The sequence below is a fragment of the Schistocerca gregaria genome, chromosome X, assembly GCF_023897955.1.
Source record: "Schistocerca gregaria isolate iqSchGreg1 chromosome X, iqSchGreg1.2, whole genome shotgun sequence".
NCBI classification, from domain to species: Eukaryota; Metazoa; Arthropoda; class Insecta; order Orthoptera; family Acrididae; genus Schistocerca; species Schistocerca gregaria.
In genome coordinates, this window is record NC_064931.1 from 194,152,185 (window position 1) to 194,164,916 (window position 12,732).

Consider the following 12,732-nt stretch of genomic DNA (forward strand, 5'->3'; position numbering starts at 1 on the left):
GCTCTACCATCTGAGCTACCGAAGCACGACTCACGCCCGGTACTCACAGCTTTACTTTTGCCAGTATCCGTCTCCTACCTTCCAAACTTTACAGAAGCTCTCCTGCCAACCGGGCGTGAGTCGTGCTTCGGTAGCTCAGATGGTAGAGCACTTGCCCGCGAAAGGCAAAGGTCCCGAGTTCGAGTCTCGGTCGGGCACACAGTTTTAATCTGCCAGGAAGTTTCATATCAGCGCACACTCCGCTGCAGAGTGAAAATCTCATTCTGGAAACATCCCCCAGGCTGTGGCTAAGCCATGTCTCCGCAATATCCTTTCTTTCAGGAGTGCTAGTTCTGCAAGGTTCGCAGGAGAGCTTCTGTAAAGTTTGGAAGGTAGGAGACGGATACTGGCAGAAGTAAAGCTGTGAGTACCGGGCGTGAGTCGTGCTTCGGTAGCTCAGATGGTAGAGCACTTGCCCGCGAAAGGCAAAGGTCCCGAGTTTCGAGTCTCGGTCGGGCACACAGTTTTAATCTGCCAGGAAGTTTCACACCAAAAATAGTTTTGCATCACCTGGGTTCCGAGAGTTCCGGAACCTGTACAGAAAATTGGAATAGAGCTCAACATCAGCATCATTTTTATTGCTCCTGCAAACCACACGTGGTATGCTCTACCACCAATACAGTGAGACTTTCCGAGGTGGTGGTCCAGACTGCTGTAAACACCGGTACCCCTAATACCTCAGTAGCACGTTTTCTTGCATTGATGCATGCCTGTATTCGTCGTGGAATGCTATCCACAAGTTCATCAAGGCACTGTTGGTCCAAATTGTCCCACTCCTCAACGGCGATTCGGCGTAGATCCCTCAAAGTGGTTGGTGGGTCACATTGTCCATAATTAGCCGTTTTCAATGTATCCCAGACATTTTCGACAGAGCTCATGTCTGGAGAACATGCTGGCCGCTCTAGTCGAGCGATGTCGTTATCCTGAAGGAAGTCAATCACAAGATGTGCACGATGGGGGCGCGAATTGTCCTCCACGAAGACGAATGCCTCGCCAATACGAGTATGCTGCCGATATGGTTGCACTATCGGTCGGAGGATGGCATTCACGAATCGTACAGCCGTTACGGCGTCTTCCATGACGACCAACGGCGTACATAATGCTCTCTGAACAGTCACAGGGATTGTGTCTGTGATAGAACATCCACAGTCCACGTCTATCTTCCGGAGTTATGGGAACCGGGGTGATGCAAAAATTTTTTGAATTGTGTATGTCCTAGTTATTAACACTACTGGAAACCATCTCGCCGTGCATTTTACCTTCTCACAAAATTGAAGTCGTACACAACCACGCTGTGTTGTGACAGGAACTCGGGATAGAATCGTGTTGGAAGAAACTAATTCCCAACCATCTATCTGGATGCTTCTGGCGCGATATAGTCCCGTATTTGTGCAATAGATGGTCGTGTGGTCTGCTACTGGCGCCCTCGGAATACGTCAGCCGTGGTTTGCTTGTGTGACACGTGGAATCCACAACATGATCTACAGTTATGAGGGTGTCTCTCTGTCGATTGTTTCCAACACCACAGAACCACTGGCGCTCCACATGCCACAAGTGTAGCAATTTTCATTACCTCCTCTCATATTACCACGATCTAAATACCTTCAAAACAATCGGGTTGGCTTTAAAAAAATATAGTACATCGAATGAGCCGACGACTGCTCGAAATGCCCGACATTACGACAATGCCCCATTTCGCACGGTGTGCCGCCTTTAAAGCTCTATCACTACTGCTGTATCATGTTATAGCACTTAAAACCCTACCACGAGAGCGTCTGCAACCAAGCCTTTGTCTAGAATTATCATGATGCGTGGCATATGACAGTTCAGCTCGTGGCTCACGGTGGGCGTTACAGTCCATTGCTTAGTGATGATTAAACAGTGCTAACAGACTACTGCCAGCGTGTTTAAACCTCTATCCATCTGCAGTCTCCTAAAGTTTTTGTCTCCTCTACACAGACGAACGCTGGCTCTTGATTACCTGGAATTCCAAATACTTACATTGAGGTAGTGGTACAGCATAGTCGCAAAAAACGTCATATTTCTATAGTAATAGTTGTCTCAGTAAACAATCTGTCTCTCAGTTACTCACTTAACATGATTTGAGTAATTTGTATCAATAAAACCATTTTCCTCCTGCATGCGCATCTCTATTTAACAAAAATTCTGTAAACTACTTTCAGTTATCCTTCCTTCTAGCTAACCAGGTTTTAACGAACTTTCAGCTGTATTTCCCACACTACATGGTTTATGCTGCGTTCTTTACTGAAATGTCCCATTTTTATTACTCTGTTTAAAATCTTAGGAAGTTTAACCTAATACTTGTTCGTGACATAATATTAAGCACAGTGTGTCTGAAGCCTTTAGGGCCAACATTACATAGAAAAATAAGTGTTCTTAAACTCAGTGCTGTAGGAAAATCAATTAATTATCGTAAATTAAAATTTATTTCCTTATTGACGTAAGCACAAGAGTATACTCGTGTTCTGAACTGTGGATGGGGTGAGGAAGGGGGAATCTGATAATATTTTCGAGGAGCTACTGAAGCACAATTTTTTCGAAACAAATCACAAAGTCATTGGAAACTGTGGTCATTAATCATCAGCTTAGTAATGCTACAACGTTATTATAATATATGCACCGTTCTTCCTACAATGTATACCACTGAGACAATATACAATAGTGTCGATCTGTACATAACCATTTTAGCAATTTTCTTGTTCTGTCAAGCACGTAACATTCAGGTTCATGGGAACACTTTTTCAATTCAAATTAAATATCGGCTGGTAACACCAGAAAGAAAACAATGTGAACTGGAAGCACAATGCTCCTGGATGCTTTTAGAGCCCAAAGGAACCTAGAATTTTTATTTTCAAGAAAAGTAACGGCGAACGCCGGAAAATTTTAAAAGCACACGGCAGATGATTGAGGATACACTAACTGATACTACTCTGTAACAAGATTTTTCTTTCCTCGTAGGTGGAAGGCGGTGGGAGGAAGTGAAGGCCTCCTCATGACAATGCCGCAAGGTACACCCTCACATAAACAGCTGAAATCTTTAGCAACAACTTAAGCTCACACAACACCACACACACACACACACACACACACACACACACACACACACACACACACACACACACACACACTTCCCTGAGGACATTACCCCTGATTGTATTCAGGTATTAGCTAGTACCGACACCCCTAACACCCATCATGATCAACATTAGCGGCTAAGTAATATTTAGAATGCAAAATAATTTTCTCGACCTCGTTCATTTTTAAAATGACCAAACATAAATGATATTTAGTTTTTGTACGTGCTTTATTAAACCACTAGGTAATCTATCAATAAGACTACTGGTAGTGCTTATTTGTAACAACCTTCCTTTCTTTTATAGATTGATGAAGCAATTTTCAGTGCATCGCGAGTGCCACATACAGCTCCTGCTCAGTAAAGATCGCTATCTGTCCACATCGAGGGAAGGCTCTTGTTACAAAACATGCTTCCTTTGCAACATCTTCTCCCAAGCAGCACTTGCTTCACCCACACTCTGAATTTGCATTTAAAATCAACCAAATTAAAATGCTTGAACTGCACACAGGCCTAAAGTTTGTGAATCATTCCTGCCGTGGAAATTGGAAGATATCACGGTGCTAATGATTTTTTTCTGCCCATTTTCGCTGACAATAATAATAAGAGAAATAATAATAATAATAAATTCCGTGGAGGCCCGGGAAAAGAATAGGCCTCCGGAATGTTCTGCCAGTCGTAAAAGGCGACGAAACGAACAAACCACTAATATGGCTAACCCCCCTTTTAGGGTGATTAGTTGGTTCAGGACAGAACTAATGAAGCCTCGGACAAGCGCTGTCATGGTCGGGGCCGACACTTGAATCCTATGCCCTTCCACAATGGTAACGACACTGCTAGCCACACGGAAAATGATTTAAATCAAAATAGAGGTGTTTTGCAGGATATGCTTCCTGCAACCACTCTAGAAGGAAAACAAAGACATATGATGAGATGGTCAGAAGAAGTTAACCGACACCTCATGTTCTGTTATTACCAAGCAACAAACTTAGGAAATAACACAACTGTATATAGATCACAAGTATACACAACATTGATTACCAGATACCCAGAATTAAAATTTTTAACAGAACAACGAATAGCTGATCATATCCGTGTAGTAATCAAAAATAACAGGATACTCCAGTCAGAATTAGAAAACATCAAGCAACAAGTACAACAAATACTGGAACAAAATAATGTGCATTCAAAATACAGTAATGGACTCAAACATTCCAGAGCAAACACACAAAGAACAACACGCATCAATTAAACAATCAGAGGAAAACAAAATCTTAAGACAGCCACCAGAAGAAGCACAAACAGAAAGCGAAGTGACACACATGTTAGATATAGAAGAAAAATTTCAGGTGACATATATAGAATACAAAGACACAAATAGAGACATTATACCATTCTTGCATAGACCACCAAATAACCCACAAGTCGAAACAACTATCAACACAATCATACACAACAAAATAAATGAAAATACAACTATTGAAGAGTTACAACTACTGGTTTATATAGGAGCACTCACTATACTAAATATACACACTAGGCAGAGATCACAACCAACCAACACACAGAAGAAACTCACAAAACCAGCATGGCAACACAGGCTAGAGATCAGAATAGAAAAACTGAGAAAAGACATCAGACAGCTAAAACAATTTATAAGAAATGAAATATCAGACAAAAAACGAAAAAGGTTAGGTAAAATCTCACAACAAGAAGCGATAGAGCAATTAAATGGAAAGAAGCAGAAATTACAAGCATTGGCCAAACGACTTAGAAGATACAAAAAAGTGAAAATAGAAGGAAACAAAACCAAACATTCAACACAAACCAAAAGAGATTTTACCAGACGATAGATAACACACACATTAAAATAGACAATCCACCAAACGTAACAGACATGGAACACTTCTGGAGCAACATATGGTCAAACATTGTACAACATAACAGGCATGCACGGTGGATACAAGCAGAAACAGACACATACAAGATGATACAACAATTGCCTGAAGTGATAAATTTGAAACATGAAGTCACCAGAGCAATTAATTCTATGCACAATTGGAAAGCCCCTGGAAAAGATAAAATAGCAAATTTCTGGCTAAAGAAGTTGACCTCAACAGATTCACATCTAACTAAATTATTTAACAGTTACATTGCAGACCCATACACATTCCCTTATACACTTAAACATGGAATAACTTATCTGAAACCTAAAGATCAAGCAGACACAGGAAACCCAGCAAAATATAGCCTCATAACATGCCTACCAACAATATACAAAATATTAACTTCAGTCATTACACAGAAATTAATGACACATACAACACAGAACAAAATTATAAATGAACAACAAAAAGGCTGTTGCAAAGGAGCACGAGGATGTAAAGAGCCACTGATAATAGATGCAGAGGTGACATATCAAGCTAAAACTAAACAAAGGTCGCTACACTACCCATACATTGATTACCATAAAGCTTTTGATAGTGTACCCCCACTCATGGTTACTACAAATATTGGAAATATACAAAGTAGATACTAAATTGATACAGTTCCTAAACATAGTAATGAAAAATTGGAATACCACATTTAATATCCAAACAAATTCAATTAATTTCACATCACAGCCAATACAAATTAAGCGTGGAATATACGAAGGGTACTCATTAAGTCCTTTCTGGTTCTGCCTTGCTCTGAACCCACTATCCAACATGCTAAATAATACAAATTATGGATACAATATTACTGGAACATACCAACACAAAATCACACATTTGCTATACATGGATGATTTAAAACTACTGGCAGCAACAAATCAACAACTCACCCAATTGCTAAAAATAACAGAAGTATTCAGCAATGATATAATTGTGGCTTTTGGAACAGACAAATGTAAGAAAAATAGCATTGTCAAGGGAAAACACACTAAACAAGAAGATTACATATTGGATAACCACAGCGACTGCATAGAAGCGATGGAAAAAACAGATGCCTATAAATATCTAGGATACAGACAAAAAATAGGAATAGATAATACCAATATTGAAGAACTAAAAGAAAAATATAGACAAAGACTAACAAAAATACTGAAAACAGAATTGACAGCAAGACACAAGACAAAAGCTATATATACTTATGCTATACCAATATTGACCTACGCATTTGGAGTACTGAAATGGAGTAACACAGACCTAGAAGCACTCAATACACTTACACGATCACAATGCCACACATATAGAATACATCACATAAATTCAGCAACAGAAAGATTCACATTAAGCAGAAAGGAAGGAGGAAGGGGATTTATCGACATAACAAACCTACATTATGGACAGGTAGACAATTTAAGAAAATTCTTTATAGAACGAGCAGAAACTAGCAAAATACACAAGGCAATCACTCATATAAATACATCGGCTACACCACTGCAATTTCATAACCACTTCTACAACCCTTTAGATCACATAACATCAACAGATACGAAGAAAGTAAATTTGAAAAAGAAAACACCCATATCATCTAACACAGCCACACATCGATCAAGACGCATCCAACACATGGCTAAGAAAAGGCAATATATACAGTGAGACGGAAGGATTCATGATTTCAATACAGGATCAAACAATAAACACCAGATACTACAGCAAGCATATTATTAAAGATCCCAATACCACAACAGATAAATGCAGACTTTGCAAACAACAAACAGAAACAGTAGACCACATCACAAGCGGATGTACAATACTAGCAAATAAAGAATACTACAGAAGACATAACAATGTAGCAAAAATAATACATCAACAACTTGCCATACAACATAAACTAATAAAACAACACGTCCCCACATACAAGTATGCACCACAAAATGTACTGGACAATGATGAGTACAAATTATATTGGAACAGAACCATTATAACAGGTAAAACCACACCACATAACAAACCTGACATCATACTCACCAATAAAAAGAAAAAATTAACACAACTAATGGAAATATCCATACCCAATACAACAAATATACAGAAGATAACATGAGAAAAAATTTAAAAATACATCCAACTGGCTGAGGAAGTCAAGGACATGTGGCATCAGCACGAAGTTGACGTTATACCAATTATACTATCAACTACAGGAGTCATACCACACAATATCCACCAATACATCAGCGCAATACAGCTACATCCTAACGTATATATACAACTACAGAAATCTGTAATAATTGATACATGTTCAATTACCCGAAAGTTCCTAAATGCAATGTAACATATACTGTACAGTTAAAAGGACGTCACGCGTGATCAAGATCCTCGTCACTTTCCGTTTTTAACCAGACATAACGTCTGAGAAAGGAAAGAAATAATAACAATAATATATAAAAATGTGCAACGCCAAGAAACATGGACCTAGCCGCGCGGGGTAGCCGTGCTGTCTATGGGCGCCTTGCCACGGTTCGCGCGGCTACCCCGTCGGAGGTTCGAGTCCTCCCTGGGGCATGGGGGTGCGTGTGCTGTCCTCAGCGTAAGTCAGTTTAATTTAGATTAAGTAGTGTGCAAGCCTAGGGACCGATGACCTTAGCAGTTTGGTCCCGTAGGAACTTACCACAAATTTCCAATTTCCATGGACCTTGTCGACGGTGGGGAGGCTTGCCTGACTTAGTGACACATATAGCCGTATCGTAGATGGAACCACAACGGAGAGGTATATGTTGAGAGACAAGACACACGTGTGGTTCCTGAAGAGGAGCAACAGAATTTTCAGTAGTTGCAGGGGCAACAGTCTGGATGATTGACTGATCTGGCCTGTTAACATAAACCAAAACGCCCTTGCTGTGATGACAGTACAAACGGCTGAAAGCAAGGGGAAATTACAGCCGTAATTTTTCCCGAGGGCCTGCAGCTCTACTGTATAGTTAAATGATGGTGGAATACGGAGGTAAAATAATACTCAATTCGAATCTCCGGGCGGGGACTAGTCAGGAGAACGTAGTCATCAGGAGTAATAAAACTGGCATTCTACAGAGAGAGCGTGGAATGTTAGATCCCTTAATCTGACAGGTAGGTTAGAAAATTTAAAAAGGGAACTGAATAGGTTAAAGCTGGATACAGTGGGAATTAGCGAAGTTCGGTGGCAGGAGGAATAACACTTCTGGTCAGGCCTATACAGTGCTATAAATACAAAATCAAATAGAGGTAATGCAAGCAAGATTACGTGCAATAACGAGTAAAAAATATAGGAACGCGGATAAGCTACTATGAACATCATAGTGAGCGCAATATTGTAGCCAAAATAGACACTAAGCCCACACCCACCATAGTAGTACAAGTTTATATGCCAACTAGCTCCACAGATAACAAGCAGACAAAGGAAATGTATGGTGAGAAAAAATAAATTATGTAGATATGTTAGGACGACGAAAATTTAATATTCGTTGTGCGCTGGAATTCGCGAGTAGGAGAATGTAAAAAAGAATTGTAGTAGATGAATATGGACTGGGGGAAAGGAAGTCGCCAGGCAGAATTTTGCACAGAACATAATATAATCTTAGCTGACACTTGCTTTAAGAATCATGAAAGAAAGTTGTATCCGTGGAAGAGGCCTGGTGACACGGGAATATTTCAGATTGATTGTATAATGGTAAGATAGAGATTTCGGAACGAAGTTTTAAATTGTAAGACATTTCTCGAGGCTGATGTGGACTGTGAGCACAGTTGATAAGTTATAGACTGCAGATTAAAACTGAAGAAACTGTAAAAATGCAGGATATTAAGGAGATGGGACCTGGACAAACTGAAAAAAAACAGGGGTTGTAAAGAGTTTCATAGGGAGCATGAAACAACGATTGACAAGAACAGAGGAAAGGAATACAGTAGAAGACGAATGGGTAGTTTTGAGAGCAGAAATAGTGAAGGTAGCAGAGGGTCAACTGGGTAAAAAGACGAGGGCTAGTAGAAATCCTTGGGTAACACAAGAGATACTGAAAGGAGAAAATATAAAAATGTAATAAAAGATGAAGCGAAAGTGAATACAAATAAAACGGACAGGAAGTGCCAAATGACTAAGCAGGAATGGCTATAGGACAAATGTGAGGATGCGGAATCATATATCACTAGGGATTAGATAGATGCAACCTACAGGAAAATTAAAGAGACATTTGGAGAAAGTGAACCACCTGTATGAATATCAAGAGCTCAGATGGGAAACTAGTCCTAAGCAAAGAAGGGAAAGTATAAAGGGGCAAGAAGTATGTAGAGGGCCTATACAGGTGAGATGTACTTGAGGGAAATATTATGAAAACAGAAGAGGACGTAGATGAATATGAGAAGGGAAATAAGATACTGCGTTAAGAATGTGACAAAGCACTGCAAGAAGTCGAAAGAAGGCCCCTGGAGTAGACACCATTCCGTTAGAGCTGCTGATAGCCTTTGGAGAGCCTGGCATGTCAAAACTCTCCCTCCTAGTATGCAAGATGTATGAGACAGGCGAAATACCCTCAGACTTCATGAAGAACATAATAATTCCAATTTCAAAGAAGGCAGTGCTGACAGGTGTGAAGGTTTCCAAACTATCAGTTTCATAAGTCACAATTGAAAAATACTAACACGAATCCTTTACAGAGGAATGAAAAAATTGGTAGAAGTCGACCTGGGGGGAAGATTAACATGGATTACAGAGAAATGTACTAACACGCGAAGCAATACTGACCCTACGTCTTCTCATAGAAGATAGGTTAAGGAAAGGCAAACCTACGTTTATAGCATTTGTATTTCATACAAAGATTTTGACAGCTTTGACTCGGATACTCTCTTTCAAATTCTGAAAGTGGCAGGGATAAAATACAGGAAGCGAGAGGCTATTTACAATTTGTACAGAATTCATATGGCAGTTATAAATGTCGAGGAGCACGAAAGGGAAGCAGTGGTTGAAGAGGGAGTGAGACAGGGCTGTAGCCTATCCCCGATTTTATTCAATCTGTATATTGAAGGAAACAAAAGAAAAAATGGGAGTAGGAAGTAGAGTTCAGAGAGAAGAAATAAAAACTTTGAGGTTTGCCGATGACATTATAATTCTGTCAGAGACAGCAAAGGACTTGGAAGAGCAGTTGAACGGAATGGAGTGTCTTTAAAAGACGACGTAAGATGAACATGAACAAAAGCAGAACGAGGATAATGGAATGTAGTCGAATTAAATCAAGTGATGCTGAGGGAATTAGATTATAAAATGAGGCACTTAAAGCAATAGATGAGTTTTTTATTTGAGAAGCAAAATAACTGAGGTTGGTCGAAGTAGGTTGGATATAAAATGTAGACTGACAATGGTAAGAGAAGCATCCGTGAAAAAGAGAAATTTGCTAACATCGAGTATAGATATAAGTGTCAGGAAGTCCTTTCTGAAAGTGTTTGTATGGAGTGTAGTCGTGTATAGAAGTGAAACATGGACGGTAAACAGTTTAAACAAAAAGAGAATAAAAGCTTTTGAAATGTGGTGTTCCAGAGTAATGCTGAAGGTTAGGTGTGTATCACACGTAACTAAGGAGGAGGTACTGAATAGAATTGGGGAGAAGAAAAGTTTATGGTACAATCTGGCTAGGAGAAGGGATCAGTTGGTAGGACACATTCTGAGACAACAACGGATCTCCAGTTTAATACTGGAGAGAAGTGTGGAGGGTAAAAATCATAGAGGGAGACCAAGAGATGAATATAGTAAGCAGATTCATAAGGATGTAGGTTACAGTAGCTACTCGGAGATAAAGAAGCATGCACACGATAGAGTAGCATGGAGAGCTGCATCAAACCAGTCTCTGGACTGAAGACCACAACAACAACATACACAATAATATATTATTATTATTATTATTATTATTATTATATTGTATTATTCGTAAATGTAGGTCGTAAGCAGTGCAGAAGCTATTACATAGTTACTTCTTTTGTTCTGTCTACTAGTTTATTTATAGTTGCTAATCGAGTAACGGAGCAATTTCAGGTCTACTGCGGGAACTGGCTAAATTTCTCAGAAGATATTTTAATCAGATGTTTAAGCACATGTGATGAATATGTCTTAATTTTACTGTCATACATACATGACAGAAAGTGTGTTAGTAGTGGGTGGAACATATGAGGAAGACTTTTTTATACAATCGTTTCACAAGCTGTAACTCCATTACCTTCTGTCAAACATCTATGGTAGTATTTGAAGGAAATGGTAAATATTGGTTAATTATGTAATCAGTAAAACACTATTACGAAATAGTCAAAATACGAATGATATTTTTAAAATAAACAAAACTGAACCATTCTTGTTTTCACCACTCAGAAAATTTCATTTTTGCCCTCAGGAGGGAAGCCACCATTAGGGTGTGAACCATTGTCATACACGACAAAATCTGCCAGTTCTTTGTTGCTAGAGCGCCTCAGTTTCTCGATTGTTTGTGCCTACAGCGATAAATTTCTTGCAGTTATGATAACGCCTGTTGAGAAACGTTTCTCTTTAAATTCGTTCGTCTCTCCGGGCACAATATTACTCTGCACCAAACATTTAACGCAAGACATCGAGTTCCTGCCACGGGCAGTGATCCACCATGGACAACCTGTCATGAATCGCATGTTGTCGTAAACTCCTTATCTTAAAATATGCCGTTTAGGGTCGTCTACCGACTGCATTATTTTGGTTCAAATGGTTCAAATGGCTCTGAGCACTATGGGACTCAACTGCTGTGGTCATTAGTCCCCTAGAACTTAGAACTACTTAAACCTAACTAACCTAAGGACATCACACACATCCATGCCCTAGGCAGGATTCGAACCTGCGACCGTAGCAGTCGCACGGTTCCGGACTGCGCGCCTAGAACCGCGAGACCACAGCGCCCGGCGCATTATTTTGACTATAAAGGATTGGGCAATCTTTACAAAAAGCATCGACCTGCTCAGAAAATTAAATACTTTCAGTCCCAGTAGGATATCTGGTAACGATCATTTGAAACAAAATCTCCAGTAAAAATGGGCTCGAAAATGCATACCATAATAGCAATGAGCACTTGTTCAGTAGAAGAGAAGTGTTTCACAGTAGCGAAAATGAAGAAGTGCTCATAGCTCTTAAGATATGCACTTTATAGACCATGTTTACTGGATATGGTATTCTTGTTTTGGTCCATAGTATCACCTCTTAAAATATGGAAAGCAGGTGAGTGTTCAAAACAAAGAAAAAGATAGGTGTCTCTTTTCTAAACACCCAATGACGACGTAAACCTGGAAGACATCATCTTCATTCACTGTGATTCAGTGTGAATCCATAGCTCTCTCAAAATAGTCCTCACTAAGTGAGCCAAAGTTTTCTTGATGGAACACTGCTAGTATTTAGTCGCAAAAACATCATTTATAATACCACACTTTATTTAATTACAAAAACATCATTTATAATACTTATAAGGCATTGGAAGTGCTACGAATTTGTAGAGGGGTTCTCCGCAAAGATCTCGGCCGTGGTGCAGTTCATTCTCTAGACTCCACATAGTTATACCACAATATTGCGGAAGATCGACCAATAGAATATGGGACAGCTATGTTTATATTTATTTATTTACTTATACCTAGTCGTAACGTTGA